The following is a 6,000-nucleotide window of genomic DNA, read 5'->3' on the forward strand; positions in this document are numbered from 1 at the left end:
GGGGTGCAGTTACATTAAAAACTTTCCCTAAAACACCTTTTTTTTTTTTTTTTTAATCTTGCTTTTTCAGATCAAGCAAATGTTTTCCCTCCAAACATTGTTTGGTGTGGAAGGCTGTATGGAAGCTGTGTCTCTCCATCTTTGCTAAATTTGCACAAATGTCTCTTGTATGAATGTGCTTCTAAAACTAAAATGTATGTTTTCTTCTGGTCTTGGCACCCTACTCTCTCTAGTTCCAGATGAAGAGTCAGGATGTGGTTTTCATTCATATTTCTGAGTATTACAATCCTGAGAAATTAAGGCAAAGACATATAAAGTATAATAGGCTTTTGCTGAGATGAAATGTTACCTTGTGTAGATTAACTAAGTTCTTTCACTAGCTAATATGCACATTTAGAAACAATTTTAGAGTGTGAAAGCATTTAAAATGAATGCTAATTTCAAGCTCAGAGAAGTATGTTTGTTTAGAGAATAAGAAAGCCAGGATTGACCAGGTAAGAAGTGAACTGAGTTAATTCTGATTCTTCTGGTTCAGCTACATTGCTTTGTTCATTAAAGTATTTCAGATCTTTTGCTCATTGCACTGCTTTATGAGCTCTCATGTGGTGGAGGGGTGTTATACATAGCTCACCAATAGTGTGAAAGGTTTTCCTTTGAGACCAATCATATTCCACCATTTTCAGCGAGTCAGACTATAAAAAGACACGCTACTTTCAATAAACTCTCTTTTTTGCCTTCTGTGACTTGGAGTCATTTTGTCCCGTCCGTCAACAGCGTCAGAGGGGGAAGAGAAATAAGTCTCAACTCTCCTAAAGGATGTTGGAGGACATAACGAGAAGAATGGAATAAAAGCTGAACAACAGCCAAAGAGCTGGAATGAGGATAGAATAGCAAGCTGCGTATTATAAACAAGCCACTGTGATTAAACTGCATGATTTCAGCTAACTTGCTAAGGTATGGTTTCCCAAAGAAAAACCTGGATTCACCCAAGTGCTGAGCTGTGTTCAGAATCTGAAGACTGTTGTGGGTACTGAGTCTGTTTGCATGTTCTGCCAAAATCATACTGCCTCTCCTGTTAGAAGCAGAAGGATGTTAGGGAAAACCTGACTCTCAGTTTGCCCCGATACTTATTTTCACAAATATTTAACTAGGTGCATTTTGCTGGTACAGAGGTTTCTTGAGGTAATTTGAAGCTTCATGCACAAGCACTCAGAGGAGTCAACATGAACAGCTACTCACTTCTGTGCCCTTAACTGAAACTGTTCTGTGACTTATGTGGCCAACAGCAAAGTAATAACTGCTCAAGCCTGTGAATTTTTATCAAAATTTTATGTCCAGTACAGATAAACTCAGTAAACAGCTCTGAATAATGACTCTATTTCTGGAAACTCTGTTTTCCATCATGGTAGGATCACAACTTGTGTATATTTATTCTTATACAACTCTGTGAAATGTGACAGTGCCAAGAAATTGCATCTTCCTTTATACAAAGGAAGCTAAAGAGGTGACCTGATCACAGTCTGTAAGTACAAGGAAAAGATTTCTGATAATAGAAAACTCATTAATCTAGCAGACAATGGCCACAGTGAGATCCAGTGCCTGGAAACTGAATAGCTGGAAGTGTACGTCTGACTCAGGCTGCGGATAAAACGTAAACAAGGAGATAATTAGGTACTGGAGCAATTTGCCTCAGATCGTGGTGGATTGTCTCTTATTAGGAGCTTTTGAATCAGGCTGGGGGCTGTTCCAAAAACTGTATGCGTGGCAAGCACATTTCTCTCTCTCTCAGGATTTTTTCTTGAGGTGCACAGAGAGAAATGAAAGAGAAAACAATTTCTATTTCTGCTCCTTGTTTTTCTCTTGGAAAATGTGTCTCTTGGAATGTGTTTGGAGAATTGTTTACCCAGAGTGAGTGCTTGGTTGGACCATGGTGGATTGTTTGGGCCTGACAGCCAGTCGGATCCACCTGTGTCTGGGCTCTGGAGAACAGGGTCACAAGTTGTGAGTTAGTTAGATATGATAGTTAGAGAAAGTAGCATGTAGTATTTAGTATCCTCTTTTATATAGCATATTAATGTATTATAACATAATTATAATAAAGCAATCATTCAGCCTTCTGAAATGGAGTTAGACATCATCATTCTTCCCATTGGGTTCGCCGACATCTACAACATGTATGATCCCTTAGGTGGCCTGGCTTGCTGAAGGAATGTGGTCATCTTCAGGCTGTAGTGGCTGGGAGCCTTGCTTTTGTTTCCACATCACCTCTGCCTTCTTCTGGCATTATACAGGGTGTTATAGAGGGACTGTGGGTAACACTCCACAACATCCTTAAAATCAGTGGTGGGTTGGTCATCAGCATCAAAGGGATCAGGATTTTACTCCTTGTTTTACTGGTGAATTTGGTTCTCCAGCCTTTGTCTATGGCACGATGGTGCTGACAGGAGAGCTGTGCCTTATGTCCTTGTACTCTTCTGCTGGCTGGGCAGGGACTGCTCTTCACCTGTGTGAAAAACATGTCTAAGCTTGCAGCTAATGAGACTCTTTCCATGCAACTCCAGTGTGTCCTTAACTGGACTCTGGTTATCCATTACAGTTCTGTTTCTCTATGAATATTTTTATTTGAAATAGCAGAGAAGCTTCAGGTCAAAATCTTAGGGTGAAAGAGAAAAGCGATAATCTAGAAAAAAATATCCAGAAATGTTTCTTTGAAGTTTCTCTGACAAAAGTGACCTCTTTATGCTTTCCTGACATTGGGAAGCTGAAGAAACTGTCTAGTCTAGGTTATCTCTATCTGCTTAATGTTAACTATTTTCCAGTTTTCTGAGCATTCTGTCTTGCTCCCTCAGGGGGATTCCTAAATGATTTTCATAGGAAATTTCCCTCTGAATCTTAGGCCAGACCTGTGTTCCTCACATGCTGGGAAGTATAGCATACCCAGCCTAAAACTGCATATGCAAATAAAATCGTGAGGCCTTAGTTCCACCATCCCCTGTTTCAGAAGCCTAATGAGCTGTGTTATTAAACAGCTCCAGATTGTTACCTTGTGCTGGTGATGAACATGGCCAGTGGACAAAGAGGAGCTAAGCTTCCCAGTGCTATTGATTTCTTCTCTGCTCACAAATCTGGATTGCATTGCTGACAGGGTGTTGGTTTAACACTTTAGTGACTGCCCAGAGCCCCGTCCCACCCAGGGAAGGCAAATGTGACTACAAGGGTTGCTACTGACTAGGCAAAGGAAGGAGCTCACCACATCTGCCTTAGAGACAGTGCATTCTGTGTGTTTTGAATCCAGTCTAAGAGCTCCCTAAGGTGGTGAGTTTCTCTGGAGATGCTCTCCTTGCTCAGGCCAGGTTCCTGCTCCCTTGGGCACTAAGAGACTTGCTTCCCAGAGTGTGTGGTTCAGGTAGGGAAGACAGGCAGTAGAGAGGGGTCACTATTGAGTCAGAAATGACACAGACTTGACCAGAAGGGTAAGTGGCATAAGCACCCCGACTTTACTGAAACCACTTCTTTTATACACTGGTGGATCTGATTCGTCATTTAATCAATACATTTCACCTGACTGGCTAATTAACAAGACACCCATTTGTAAACAATCTTATGAGAACAACAGGAAAACAGATATTAGAAAAACAACACCTGCAGGTTGTTTTTAGTAATTGGCTATCATTGTTTATCTCCAGCTCCCTCAAGATTCCCCGGCCAATTCTGGGAAAACTTATCTAGCTTTCTCTCTCTCTGATGTCACATCCACAGAGAGGTGGAGAAACAAAGCTGTACACTGACTTGTTTGTCCATTTTCTCTCACCTTGGGTGGCTGGAGGGTGGTTATTCCAGCTCAGCTGTCATTATATTCTTAAGCTGCAATTCATTACATGTCTGAATGCCAGGGTGTGCTGCGAGGCAGTGACTGGGAACCTGAGGCTGATGAGGTGCTCATAGTAACACCCAAGCACATATCTGATTATTGCAGCCCTCCTGAGAAGAACTAGCCATGAAAGGGACATGTCAGATCCTGCTCAGAGGGCAAAAGGTATGAATCAACACTTGGAAATAGAAAAATTAACAGAGTTGGCCTCATTACTGACTAGCAGGTCTTTGTTAACTCCCATTCCTGGTAGCTCTGAGGGAAGGAGGCAGTGTTCAAATATTTCCCTCTTCTATGGGCAGTTTTGATTTAGGAGAAAGGAGCAGGAAATAACAGTAGTGTGAGAGACAGGTAATGCCATTATGATGATATAAAACTAACAAGAGGCACATCCTGAGTGACAGAATCAGGCTCAGCTGTGTCTGGAGTGTGGCAGAATGGTACCTAACTTTCCATTTGCGTCCCTTGCCTCATAGTGGGATGTGCTCTAGGAAGCTGGAGCACCAGCAAGGGGGTGACAGGGCTGGGAAGGAAATAAATGTACCTGTACACAGTGCTGCCCTCGGGAATAGCTGGCTATTAATAACAGTAATAACATATGCCAGGATGTGGAAGAAGCATATTTTGTAAAGTGCTGATCACTGCCACTATCTGGGATAGAAACAAATTGGAAAAAAACCCAGCTTCATTATTTTATAATGCACAGTAAGGCCACTTTTTTTTTTAAATTGTTTTTATTGTTTCCTTGTGTTTACAATTTGTGTGTAGGGGAGCTGTTTGTTTTTAGTAGGCCATGCTGCAGATTGGCAGGTAAATTGGGGTGCTGTGTGTGGGAGGGTGCTCAGCAGCCCCGGGCAGCCCTCACTAGAGTTAGCCAGAACAGAAAGCTGTTAAAAAAGCAGAGAATGGGATGCCTTGTTTAACCCTGTAAAGCCTCTCTTACATGCTGAGTTGTACCACTCTGACATGTAGACTTTAAAATAATCCACTTTATTCAACTGTAAGACTCCAGTTTGAAGACATGGGAAGAGAAGCAAAGACAGTTGAAGAGATGTCCTCAAATATGAAATATGAAGAAATAGGTTGTGGATCACTGGAAGAGCCAGGGGCAGAATTCAGTAGCCCCAGCTCGCCTGCGTGTGCATGTTTAAAACACTGAGAGCACTGGCTATGCTCTCTGCAGTGGGGCAGTTGTCTTGGTGTATCTTTGCACCTTGTGTAGCCCAGAGGAGTCCTGGCTCGCTGGTTAATGCTGCTGCTGCTGCTCCCACAGTGTGAATAGCAGTATTTCACCAAGTCAGAGCTATTATTGTTTGTCTGAGCAGCATATTTCAGAGCAAACTTGGGTCTGAGGGAAGTGTAAGTGTCAGTGCTTCATTTCTCTTGACCCATCATTTAATCTTTCTGGTTATGACCCAGACATCCCCTTGTCCTTGCAGTGCAATTTTTAGAGGGAGAACAAGGCCATGCAGCCTTCAGTGCCTCTGTCTCATTCTATTTCTCTAAGCTGTGAGCAGCCTGAGACTTTATGTAAGGCCTTTATGGTGCCCAAGCAAAGGTTGACTTAAAAAATTCCTTTGTGATCTGTGCTGTAGATGGAGCAACAACTGGATAATAAAAGGGCTGGACACTGAAGGCAAATCCTCCCCTTAGGTTAAGGGAAATTAAATCCCTTGGGGTGATGTGTAATGTATGAGGCTTCATTATTCTTCTTGGGACAAGCAGTGTACAATCCCTTGGTTAGACAGATAAAAGGATCATAAACTGAAATGGCTCCACACAGTCTGTGTGACACAGATGGCACCAGAGAAAGTGCTGGCAGTAACTGGATGCAGCTCAGCCTGTCTTGTGCTGGGAAAACAGTTCCTGTTACACTGGTGTCTTGCTTTGAAAAGACAGGAAGGCAGGAGCCTCCCTTGAAACAAAAAATGCAAACCCCTCCCTCCAAATTATTATAATTTTGAAATTAAGGGGCTCTCAGGCAAAGATATGGGAGCAGGAATAACAGTTATTAAGAAAAAAATTAAAGAAAATATAAAAATAAAAATGCAGTAATACAAAGCAACACTGCCAGAGTCAGAGTAGAGCTGACACCCTGTGGGTCAGGGAGGCGGCAGCAGTCCCATTCC

Source organism: Vidua chalybeata, chromosome 22 (genome assembly GCF_026979565.1).
Source record: "Vidua chalybeata isolate OUT-0048 chromosome 22, bVidCha1 merged haplotype, whole genome shotgun sequence".
Classification (NCBI taxonomy): domain Eukaryota; kingdom Metazoa; phylum Chordata; class Aves; order Passeriformes; family Viduidae; genus Vidua; species Vidua chalybeata.